This window comes from Rhinolophus hipposideros (assembly GCF_964194185.1).
Source record: "Rhinolophus hipposideros genome assembly, contig: SUPER_9_unloc_2, whole genome shotgun sequence".
NCBI classification, from domain to species: domain Eukaryota; kingdom Metazoa; phylum Chordata; class Mammalia; order Chiroptera; family Rhinolophidae; genus Rhinolophus; species Rhinolophus hipposideros.
Window position 1 is genome coordinate 292006 of NW_027669496.1, and position 13363 is coordinate 305368.

The following is a 13363-nucleotide window of genomic DNA, read 5'->3' on the forward strand; positions in this document are numbered from 1 at the left end:
TCGCGCGACACCGGACCAAGGGGAAGGCCACCCGCCCCACCCCACCGGATAGCTCCGTCTCTGATGGCCGGCACCGCGACCCCTCCCCGCCCCCCTTTCATCTCCCAGGAGCGCAGGGCGCCCTCCTTTCCCGTCCGCCTCGGTGGCCCCACCCCCAGCACCAAAAGAGCCAGGACCGAATGGCAGGAGTATGGAGCGCAGGTGCCCTCGGGCTTCAGGAAAGACCACCACAGCGGAAAAGCAGGCAGGCGGGCATGCACACCACCCACACTAGGAGGGTGCCTGGGGCTGCCCCTCTCCTCCCACATGCGGGACCCCGGGCGGGGCTCGGAGCCCTGCAGCAATCCGCGGACCCTGTAGGCCTGCCCCAGGGTCCCAGGGTGACTGCCAGCGCCGGGGCACTGCCTTTATAACGGAGGCCAGCACCGGGCACCACCGCACTCCGGTGGGGAGGCTGCCACTTCAACTCAGACCTAGTGCGTCTGTACCAGTCGGTGTCCCATGCTGTGTGTCCGTCCTTCCTCCTCCCCAACTCCCAACCCTTGTTTGTCTGTCTTATTCCACCTCCAGGGAAGTGGCAGCGGCCCCCTGTGCACTGAGTTGTGTGTGGGACACTGGCAGCAGTGCCTGGAACTTATTTACTATAATGAGAGGACGAGGCAGTGTTACTGCATATGGGGCCTGGGTCTGCAAACATTGCATCGCCCACTCCTCCCACCGCATGCCTCTATTGTATCGGTGAGATTCGGGGAATGAATAACACACTTAGACTTAGCTAGTTTGCAGTGTGACTCACCGCAGAGCTCGCTATCCAGCCACCTGTAATTAAACCCAGTTATTGATCCACCCTGATATTCAGTTATTTTCTCTTTGTTTCTGCCCTCAATGATTAACTGTTTGTTCCGTTTCTCAAGTAAACCCATACCTCGTGAACTAACATCCTAACCTGGGAAAGAGCAATTTCGTAATCCCCAGGCACCTGGACACTGGAATCCAATTTACAACTTCTTGCACTTTTTTACTGGTGATGCATTCGAGTCCCAGGCTGCTATGGCTAACTCCTAGTTTGGAGTCCGGACATAACTTTGTCTTCAAACAGACCAGACCCCAGGAAGGATGTCAGCCCTCAAACCAGCCTGACCGACTCCTCCTTTCCTACGTAAGAAAAAGCTAACCCAAAGTTAGGTGCAGCTGTCCACCCTCAGACACTGGACTCTGTGCCGGCGACTCCCCCTCACCCCTAACCCCCCGTGTTTCTCTCTTTCTTACCAGAGGCAGCCGTCATTGTTGGACACTGCCATGGGCATTCTCTCTCTGCCCTAACTATCATAAAAGCTTCCTTTGTAGAGTCTGTGAATGCTTTCACCTTTTGTAAATTCCACGCCACAACACCTATCTGTCCACAGGGCTAACTTTAGAAATATGTGTATTTTTACAACGTGTACATTCTCGGTTATCCTGTCTTATTTAGGTTGTACGTGTCATTACATCTGATATTCATGTAACTACAGTGCGATGAAAAAGATTTCCGTAACAATATCCCCTGAAAAAATTACCTTGCTGAGTGGAATGACTTATATCTCACATTAGTGGGCGTTCATTCAGTTTATAAGACCTTTCAAACAAGTACACGTTTACTAAAGTAAGGTGCATAAAGGCCCAACTAGCATAAAAATAAGGATAAAGTTGAAATCAATACACTAACCATGGACATGATCATTTATTACTATCAAGTATTATGAACTGTACGTAATTGCAGCTGTTGTACTTTTAGACGACTGGCATATGTGAATTCCCCATGCACGTAGGTTAAAATTCAATTTTATCTTATTAACCCGATTCTTAATTTGATGATTAGCTCAGCTAGAAGAAGTTGTTCTTCTGGACAGAGAGAACAGTGCCTCAGGGACAGACATAAGGAAAGGAAGGAAGATGATTTGTGAAACAAAGAAAAGGGAGATGAGATCACTCCTCAGAAATGCTACAGCTACAGCTGATTGTAAAGGGTTATAACACTATTAGCATTGCAGGCTGGGAAAAATCTCCACCCCTGTGTCCTCAGGACAGTTCCCACAAGGAAATCCCTCTTCCTGATGGGAGGGAGTGATCAGCAGAGACACACCCTGGGAACGCCCTGGAAACGCCCTAGGCTCCACCTGTGACTCCACTCCTGATTGTTTCCCACCCTCATTAAAATATAATCCTAAATTTTGTTTGTTTCAGCACAGTCGCTCTCCTCCTGTGCCTGTGCACTCCTGCATTTTGGGGATATATTTTCTTTTTAAAAACAAATCCTCCTCCTGCTTGCCTTTGTTCACGAGTTGTTCCTACATCCTGGAATGCCTTCCTGTGATGAGTGACCTGCTCTCCAATAACACACTTACTAGGTCAGAGCAAAACAAATAATTGTGAAGCCCCCACAGTATTGGGGAAGCCTGCAAGGAGAATTAATGGCCATGGCACTGCTGGCTCCTGGCAACCACCGCAGCTGGCAAGGACGTCTGCCGCCAGAGGTAAGCGGTGTTTTTGTTCAAGCTGTGAGCCTTTCTGGTGTATGTATTTATGCAGGGTTTGAGAGAATTTAGAAGTGCTGCACGTCCTTTTCCCCTCCTCTACAAGTAGACTGGCAGGAAAATATATTTGTGAACCTAGCTTCTCGAGAGTAGAGACTCACAGGTTTTCTTTTTTTTTAAAATGAAATTAAAATATATCTCTTGTGAAAATACAAGTTATTTTTACTAAAACCTAAAATAAAATATATGGTTCTATTATTGATAAATATTAGTAAAATATTAATTTGTATGAGGATGTAGGAAATTAGGGTATATTGATTCCATCGGGCTTGCAGCTTACAGTTCAGAAATAAAAATATGTAGTGTGCAAGACGTTCATTTTCGGTTAGTTTAGAAAATCTCCCTATTTCAAAAAACAGTTAAAACCTCGTTCAACATTGCTCAATCAAAATTATAATGGCACCAAAGTTCCCATCATCTTTGTGGATTTGGGAGGCTAAGAATTGATCTTTCCCCTCTTGAAGACTCAGGAATTTTTTCCCCTTTTCACTATCAAAGAAAACATAGTGTATATGAGCCCCTCTCTTCTTGCTGTACCAATGGCAATGAATAGTGACGGAAATGGACTCACTATGTGGTTTTAGAAACAGTTATAAATTAGTTATTTGTCTTAAGGACTGCCTATCTATTTGAGACTGTGAGGGAGAGTTCTTTCAGGAGAGAAGAATCTTGTTGATTTTGAAGAACTAGGTCATGTAGGTTTGCCAAAATTAGTGAAGTATCCTAGTTATCAAATATATTTTTATTAGTTTCAGGTGCACAAGACAAAGTAATACTTAGACATTTATCATTTATATCCCTCACACTGTGTGAACCCTTCTCCCCCCATCCACTACCCCTCTGACATCGCACACAGCCATTACATTTCCACTGTCTCGATTCCTAATGCTGTACTCCACTTGTAAGTATATACATACATATATACACATATCTATATATATAAAATTAGAGTTGGCATTCATTATTGTTCAGCTTCAGGTGTACAGTGCAGTGATCAGGCATCCACATCATCCCTGAGGTGGTCTCCCAAATGGGACACGTGTCCATCGGATACCCTACAAAATCTTTACAACATTATTGATTACGTTCCCCAAATCAATTTTCAAAACCCCGTGGCCATCTTGTGGTTACCGACTGTTTTCTAATCCCCTCACCTTCCCCCTTATCCCCCCCCCACCCATCTAGCAACCCTCAGTTTTTCCTCTTTGTCCCCAAAACTGTTTCTGATTAGTTCATTCACTCATTCTTTTCTTTAGATTCTGCATATAAGTGAGATCATATGGTATTTGTCTTTCTCTGTCTGACTTATTTCACTTAACATAATGTTCTCTAGGTCCATTCCTGTTGTTGCAAATGGTAAGATTTCTTTCTTCTTTATGGCTGCGCAATACTCCATTGTATAAATGTACCACAGTTTCTTAATCCAGTCATCTACCGATGGGCATTTCAGATGTTTCCATGTCTTGGCTATTGTGCTTAGTGCTGCAATAAGCATAGGAGTGCATAAAGATTTTTGAATTGGAGTTTTGGATTTCTCCGGATAGATACCTAAGAGTGGAATTACTGGATCATAGGGTAGTTCCATTTTCAGATTTTTGAGATACCTCCATACTGTTTTCCATAGTGGCTGCAGCAATCTGCAATCCCACCAACAGTGCACAAGCGTTCCCTTTTCTCCATATCCGCGCCAGCACTTGTTGTTTGTTGATTTATTGATAATAGCCATTTTGACTGGGGTGAGGTGGTATCTCATTGTGGTTTTTATTTGCATTTCTCTGATGGTTAGTGAGGTTGAGCATTTCTTCATATGTCTGTTTGCCATCTGTATGCCCTTTTTAGAAAAATATCTCTTCAAGTCCTCTGCCCATTTTTTAATTGGGTAGTTTGTTTTTTTGGAGTTGAGTTGAGTGTGTTTTTTATAAATTTGCGACATTAACCCCTTATCAGATATATCATTGGCAGATACCTTTTCCCATTCATTGGGATCCCTTTTTGTTTTATTGATGGTTTCCTTTGCTGTGAAAACACTCTTTAGTTTGATGTAATCCCACATGTTTATTTTTTTTCTTCCCTCTCATGAGGGGATATGTCCACAGGTTTTCTTTAATGAAGTGATCACTTCAATAGGGCCTGGAGGAAATGTGCGTGGGAAACCAGTTTGGCGAAAGTACTCACATGTGTACTCACCTGTGTGTTCAGATAAGAGAAGACACCAGAGCTGGACCATGGACCCCAGATCCAGACCTCTAAATGGACCATTGTCCCACATAGCCAGACACCAGGGCCTGACTAGGACACCTTACCAGGGACCCTGGACCCTAATCTCCAACCCTGACCCTCCCTTCCCGCCTTCCCTTCCAGAGATGGTCATTTTTTGTGTCTCTGTGTCTCTTGTGTCGTTGGTCCTGACAAGGAAATACCACAGTGACAGAAAGCCTTTGGCTTCCTTGGTCAAGCTGTCAAAAGGCTTTTTGGTTTGAGTAGCTATTAAAATCCTACCATCAGTGGCCAGAGTATGGATCCTTTGAATTGGAAAAACTTCTAAATTGGAAAATGTGTTAGAGAACTCTCATAACAAAGCTGTTTTTTTGGACCCTAGAGATAGACCACATGTTTAATACTAACGGATACAAGGAAATTTAACTATTCTTAAGATTTTGAATTAGTTCTTCAGCTTCTTGGGTCTTAATAGATGCTAATGTCAACATTAGATTTAAAATACGCAGAAGAGAAAATCAAGAGATGTGTAAGTGTTAAAAATCTTTACGGAGATTTAAGATTTTGAGAACTGGTATGTTGAAACTGGCTTGAAAGGATTTAATAACCAATCAGAAACCTGAGAAAAATGGAAGCTGATTTTTCAGTCCGATAGACGTGAGAAAGTCTCAGCATCACCCTGGACCCTCTGCTGAGTAGATCTGAAACGGAAACAGAGCCCACAACTGTCCCAGGCCCGCTGAGGTAAATAAAATAAAAATTTCAAAGGGGCAGTTTTAACAATACAAGCCTCCCCTTTCCAGCCTGGCTCCCCTTTCCCAGCCTCCTTAAAGACTATGAAGCACAAATAAAACCCTGAGCACAATCCCCTTAGCAGTAGACAGGAAGACTCCATGCAGGAGCCTCACAACACTTTACCTGCCATGTGTGTTTAGCTTTTCCTGAATTACCTGTAAATCTCCCATTTTTACGTCTAAAGCCTAAGAGCCAACTGCCACCTTTGTCTAAAATGTCATATTTACCTGATTTCTCCTCACTGTCTTTGGAATTTTTGTGTGTGTGTGTGAATTCTAGGTGCTCATAGATTACAATTCCTGGTCTCTGTCAGCAGTTGGACAGTAGATAGCGGGGGTGCGAGGCCTTTGTCTGCTTTCTGAATTTAGGTAGGCAGAAAAAGTATCTGTGCAGCTACTTCCTGCACCTAGAGACTCGAGGGTTTTCTCTATTCTTTCCTCCATGAGATGTTCTTTATTCTTTCCTCCCAGAGATGTTCTTTGTTTCTTGTGTCTGTGTCTTGCGTATCCTTTGCCCTAAGAAGGAACTACCATGGGGACAGAACACAGGCACAGGCTCCAGTAAGACTGTCATTGGAGCCGGCCCCACTGGCTGGGGAGTTAAGTGTTTCTCTCCAGACCCGTGTCTGCAGAGACAAACTTTGCTGTGGGTCCCTCTCTAAAAGTATCTTTAGGTTTTTCTTTCCTTCTTGTTCTGAGTCCTGGGAGCTTGGCTTTGTGACCAAGGAAGCTAATCCTCTTTGGTCCCCACCTTCGGCCAGGTGCACTTACTCCATTGCACCTGGTGGCCAGTGAGATAAGCTGGGGTTCCCAGTGCACCTCTGCCTGGCTGTGCCAGCTCCCAGGGGACTGTGTTCTGAGGGGCCTCTGCCCATAAGGGGCATCTGTCCCCCCCAGCCTTCCTTACCCTTTAGTGCTGGTCAGATCCCGGTCTAGTAGCACCTGCTCGGGGCCACAGATTAGTGGGTTTGGGGCTGGAGGTGCCTCACATTTTGTGGGAGACCTGAGACACTCTGTCCACCCCACCATCCCTACTGCCTATGTGATGAAGGTCTGTGCTTTCTCTGACTGTCTTTGGGGGTGACCCTTTGGCTCTGGGAGGGCTGCTTCCTCTGCACTCGGTGTGGAGGGGCCTCTGGCTTCCTGGCCTGAGCAGTAAAGAGGCTGCTTGGTGTCTCACTATTTAGACCTCACTATCCACATCAAGACGATGGGTCCTTGGAATGGGGAAAACTTATAAATTTACATTGTGTTATAGAACTCTTGTGACAACCAGCTGTTTTCTTGGTAAAACATCGTGTGTGTTCTCTATAGTTGTTACTAACTCTGTTAATTTGTGATCTCTGTGTGAAACCAGTTTGTGTTTGTGTGTGGTAAGACGTTTTGTAGCTCCGTACGGTGTTACCAGTTTGTGATATTTGATTGGCTTGAACAAGTTAAATGATTATATAAAGTAAGAAATAAAATACAAACAAACAGAAATACTTTATGATCTGGTGAAATAGTTGATGTTAAAGCTGGTTTTAGTTTGGTTTGATTACACAGTCATGCGTTTGAAAATTATCAGCACAAAATACAATTTTTTCTAACTGGGTTTATGAAAATTAGTTATCTGTTAAAAATATGTCAAGAAAATAGCTTTGGTCATTACTGACTTTGAAATCTCAAAGTTTTAACTACTATATCAAATAGGTACAATTAAAATAAAAGGTAAACTTTTAAGTGATAATTACATTGTATATATACATGGAAAAGATTTTCCAGGTGTCTTTGGTAATTGGAAATGATAAAGTTTTATCCTATAAATTAAATGATGCATCATTATTGAATGTCTAGAGCATTTCCAAGTAGCAGAATAATGAAACACTAAGTACTGAACATTGATTTATCAACTTTTTTGCTATTTATTGTAGATGAACTAAATATTTTTGGGTGTATTAGTAAACATGTCTTCTGCCACGTTAGAATTTTTGTGCTAAGAGGAAACATATTTCTAGAAGTTATGAAATATGTTCATAATTGCATCAAGCTAAAGAATCCTGGTGTAGCTGCAGGATTGGTCACTTAGTTTCCACTGCTGATTAAGATGGACATTTGAATTGTTTAAGTCTCTGCTATTGTGAAGAGCGCTTCTGTGGATTCATGTATCCACCTTTAACAACTGTTTTCAATTTTGGAGGTATATTTCTAGAAGTGGGTCTGTTGAGCCACATGGGCATTTTTTTGTGGGGTGGAAATTTCCAAGTGTTGTATGCAGAAGCCACACCATTGTAATTTTTCACCTTCAATGTTTAAGGGTTCTAATTTTTCTACATTGTTGCTGCTGTTTGTTAGTTTTAGTTTCTGGATTATAGCCCTTCTGGTACTATGTGAGGGGGTATCACATGTGGTTTTCATTTGCATTTGCATCAGGACTGAGGATGTGGAACATCTTACTGTGCTTGTTGACACTTTGCAGGTCTCCTCTGGACAAGGTTCTATTCAATTCTATTTTAAAATGTTAGTCATTTTCTTTTTTTGTTCTTGAGTTGTAAAAGTTCTTTGTCTCCTGGATAGCAGACTATTATCAGATATATAATGCGTACGTATTTGGTTCCATTTTATGGCGTGTCTTTTCGCTTTCTGGATTGCTTATTTTGATGCATGTATGTTTTTAATTTTGAGGAAGTCTAATTTATCTTTTTTTTGTTGTATGTGCTGTCATATCTAAGAAACCATCGCTAATCCAAGGTCGTGACAATGTATCTCCACGTTTTGTTTGAGAGTTTATACTTTTACTGCCTGTATTTAAGCCCTTCATGTATTTTAAGTTTTGTGTGTGGTGTGAGGTTGGGGTCCAATTTCATTTCTCTTCATTTGGATGGTCATTTGCCCAGTACCATTTGTTGGAAAACCCTTCTTTCCCCAATGTCAGGGTGTCTGGCCTTTGTGGGTCTGGACATGGCCCTGCGACCACCTTCCTGCATGGGAGCAGTACAACTGCGGCTGAGTTTCTATTTGACGCCAACAGCATGGTAGGATATAACATGCGTGCATACATCCACCTGAAACCTTGACTCCGACGCCGAACGCCGAAACGTGGCCTCACCTCGCCTGTAACTACTCATCCTGAACGCATGAAATACCTAAATCATGTGGTGGGACAACTGGACATTTCATTACAGAAAGTTTTAGTTCAGAAACTGGTGGCAGTCCTCTCAAATATTGAAAGGGGTGAGGTCCTTAAAAGATGATAATTGATATTGATTGTGACAAGACTGCCAAAAATGACAGTCCACTCAGAGAAAAGGCTCAGAAAGGTCTCCAAAATGAAACTCGTTCTGTGTTCAGACACATCACAGCTACAGTGACATTCCTGCCACTATTGGAAGTTTCTTGTTCATTTGATCTACTGATTTATACAAATATTAGGTTGTGCCTGAAAAATGGGAAGAGTCAGGACTATAGTTGATCACCAATTGTGAGCACGTCTGCCTTCCTGCCTCACTGCCATTATCCAGAGTAAATCGCATGGTGGCCTACAGACTCCCTGGTAATGCCTGAAGATGAGAACACTAACGTAAATCCTCAGATGTGCTTCTCCTGAAACCAAGTCAACTGTAGTTCATATATTTTATAGCTTAACTTTTAGATGGGGGAAAACTTAACATACTTTACAGGACCGTGCATGATTGTCCCATTTTGGGGGTATCTGTTTGGCTTTCAAGGGTGTTGCCACAATTTTTTGCAAACTGTTCGAAAAAGGGACCCAGCAGATTACTTTGGCCTTGTAATGTTAATTCCTTGAAGGTGGTGACTGTAGATAGGAAAAGTTTTGGTATGAAACAAAATGCTATCCCAAGTCACACCCTTTCATCAAGTGACTTGACTCAGAATACAGGTAGGGAAGTATTTAAAGATGAAACACAGTAAATGAAGTCTGAATACTCAGAATCTTGGTTTAGGTCCTAAAGTATCTGATAATACATAGATAACAAAATATTGCTATTCAGTCCTTTTGCCATTTATTTCATTTATATAGTAACCATACTGAAAAGAAATCTCCAATTATCGGATTGTAATTTATACAAATTACACTCACAAAACTAATATTTGTAGCGTTTAAATTCCAGTCATAGAGCACTTTTAAAAATGTCTTTCTGAGGGTGGCCTGTTAGCTCACTTGGTTAGAGCATGGTGCTGCTAACACCGAGGTTGCTGGTTAAATCCCCACATGGGCCACTGTGAGCTGCGCCCTCCTTAGCAAAAAAAAAAAGGAACAGAAAAAATAGAAAAAAAGCGTATTTCTGTGTTTTATAAATTAAAGTTGTAAATGACAATGATAAATTTCATGTGTATGTTCAAAAATAATCTACTGATTTAGACCGACGGGTTTATTTCTGGGTCCTCAATACAATTCCATTGATCTCTATGTATATCTCTATGCCAGTGTCACCATGTTTTCCTTACTGTGGCTTTGTACTAATTACGAATTACGTTTGGGAAGGGTGAGCCTCCAACCTGATTTTGTTTTTGAAGATCCTTATGGCTCTTTTCTTCCCTGGAAATTTGCTGTGAATATTAGGATCAGCTTGCACGTTTTTCCACAAAGGCCTTGGGGCCTTTTCACAGGAATGACACTGAATCCTTACATCGCATCTGTTCTGTTGCCATCCTAACAATTTCCATCACCATGCGATGGCCTCACGTTTATGTAGGTAGTTTCCTTTAATTTCTTTCAGCAAACAAAGACATTATGTTTTGTAATTTTCAGTGTAGAAGCCTTGCACTATTCCTAAGTATTTTATCAACGTTGATGTGATTTAAAATGGAATTGTGTTCTTAAATTCTTTTTTAGATTACTCCTTGCTAGCGTATACAAATATAACAGATTCCTGTGTATTGATATTTTGTCATTTAACGTTGAATTACTTTACAGTAATAATAATTTTTTTGTTGATTCTTTTGGAAGTTATGTATTTCAGATGCGACTTGTCATCTGTGCATAGACAGTTTCAGTTCTTCCTTTCACATAGAGAACATCACTACAACTCTATAAGGGACATAGATCTGTGTCTTCTGTCTTTGGGACCTGCTTCTGATTTGACTGGTTAGGGGCTAGTAGTGTCCCCACAGGGCTAGGGTTGGGGCTGAGGGGCAGTGTGGTGCTGAGTCAGGGGTTAAAGTTAAGATTGTGGGTTACAGTTTGGTTATGGTTTATGTGTAGTGTTTATGGCTACATGTATGTTATATGGTTTATGAGATTGATTATGGATTACATGTATGGTTTATGGCTATGTGTTTTTGGTTATAGTTTATAGTCACGGTTTATGGATATGGTTCATAGTTTGTGGTTTCTGGAGATAGTTTAGTATTACGTTGAGGGTTTAGGTTACGGTTTATGCTGTTGGTTATGGTTTATGGTTGTAAGGTTTTACGTTTATGTTAAGGTTTAGATTTAGGCTTAGGGCTAAGGGTTTAGTGTTTAGGTTTTACAGGTTAGGTGTTTGGTTTGGGGTTAGGGTTAGGGCTCAGTGATGTGCAATCTGTTGCTTTCCTGACCCAGCATCTGTTCTCTGGCCCCAGTCCAGCACCTCAGCTTCCAGGGAACTCAGTGGCTTCCAGTCCTACCTGACATATCAAAATCAAGACTTCCTGGGTGCAGGATATGAGGACACTGGGTAGGGATCGATCTCAGGGGAACTTCCAAACTGCTTTGTCCCCTTTCCTTCCCTGTCCCAGGAGAGGGAACTCCAGAGCAATGTGACGAGAATAAGTGGGAAGATGAGGTCCTGGATGGATCATTGCTTAGTATTTTCCTTATTTTAGGGTCCATTTTGTTCATGGAAATCACCCATTTCGACGCAATAGGTGTATCTTAACTTTAGTTTTACTTTCTCCTCTCTTTCCAGAATTGTTACAATCAACGTACACATGTTGATGCATGACTGTTCACTGAAGTCTGTATTTTATTCAGATTCCTGCTTTCAGGCCCAGTCTCAGTGCTGACACCTCTGTCTGTCAAAGCCCACACCAGACAGGTTAATGGTGACAGCTGGGGGTACCTGGTGAGTGAACTGGGGTGTTATGATAGGAAATGAGACCAGGAGAAGAACATGAGGCCTGATAAAGTCGCAACACTGTGCTGATGACAGAGACTTTCCTCTCCAGCCCCAGTGAAGCTGCTGGTGGTTGTAGGCACAGGAAGTGACGGGGTTAGACCCCACCTTAGTTAGAAAGATGGAGCTGGTCCCAGTGTGCAGGTTGCCCTGGACGAGGGAAGGACGGCAGCAGGGAGACCCGTGAGAAGAGCGGTGAGAGGCGCTCTGGCCTGAGCTGAGACAAGGGCCTTGAATTTGGAGATGAGCAGGGTTTGAAGACCAGGGAGGGGCTGTGGTGAGCGCTGCCCTGTGGACGAAGCTGGCACAGATGCCAGAGTCAGCACTCAGGGGACTGGCTGTGTGGACACCAACAGGAGAGCGCATTCTGCCACCAGGAGACTATCTGCTAATAGTCCTTCTATTTGCTCATAGATCCTTCCAGCCCATGGAGGTAGAGAAAGGACTGAGAAGGGAAGAGGGAGGGGGAGTGAGGGACCATCTCCTGTGGGGCAGGAGCTGACCTGCATCACCTCACTGATCTCACAGCCACCCTGAGAGGGAGCCGTTATCCCCACCTGACAGGTGAGGACACTGACTTCCCATGTCTTTGTCTGAAGTCACACAGCTAGTGCTTGGAGGAGACAGAAGCCAGCTCTGCACCTGTCTGAGGCTCACGCACCCCTCCATAGGGAAGGTGTCACCCCAGACTCCATTCTGAGCAGCCAGGAAGCTCTTGTCAGTTGTGACCTCAGAGGAAGGGAAGATGGGGAGAAGCTCCCTCATGTCAGATCCTTCCTTCCAGACAACCTCACAGCTAATAGCTCACCAATGGTCGACTACCTCCTAGCCATCAGCCTCATTCCGCAGATCCATGGGGAGCATGCACACTGCATTTTTCCCCGACCCCAAGACACTTCCTCGGTTTTTCTCACATTCCCTAAGCTCCAGGAAACTTGGTCCATCTCAAACACCTGAACCTGTCAGACGTTGACAAACTGGGAAAGAGCCTTGCCACCATCTTCTCACCACATCCACAGCAGCAATTGCTGGATCACCCCTCCTGCTTTCATTTGTCTCAGCTGCAAAAACAGCTGAACCCCCTGTCCTGCCACTCCACCCAGGCTCCGTGATATGGCACCTGATTTCCACTCCACCTCGTTTTGACTTTGTAACATCCTGCAGGAAAAACTCAGAGACTAACGAACTGTGATCCCTACCCTCTCCTCTTTTCCTCATTGCGTGAACCACACAACTCCAACCTCACTCCAGCCCCTTCTCTCTCCCTCCAAATCCTCTCCGTTATCTCTACCTTTCTCCTTATCTCTACTTGTCCATTTTAGAGCTCCTTTTCTTTGATTCCATCACCTGATTTTCAACCCAAGAAGACTTGAGTCCCATTATTGTCTTTATTATATGACTCTTCCCTCTCATAACACTTTGCCTACCATTACCCCTTATCTCTACCCAGCTCACAAGCTAATTCTTCATCTTCCATATATGCTTGCCTGCTCACCAATTGTACAGGGACTTACATCCTAGGTTTCCTTTCTCCAGATATTGAGATCACCCCCAATAGTCAATTTCTACCTCTCCCCACATATACTCTCATGCACCAAAGATGGTCGTTCTCCTTATCCGCTTTTAGTGTCACTGAACATCTCTGTGGGAGTAACGAAAGGAACGGCAGGGCTAGGAGTCT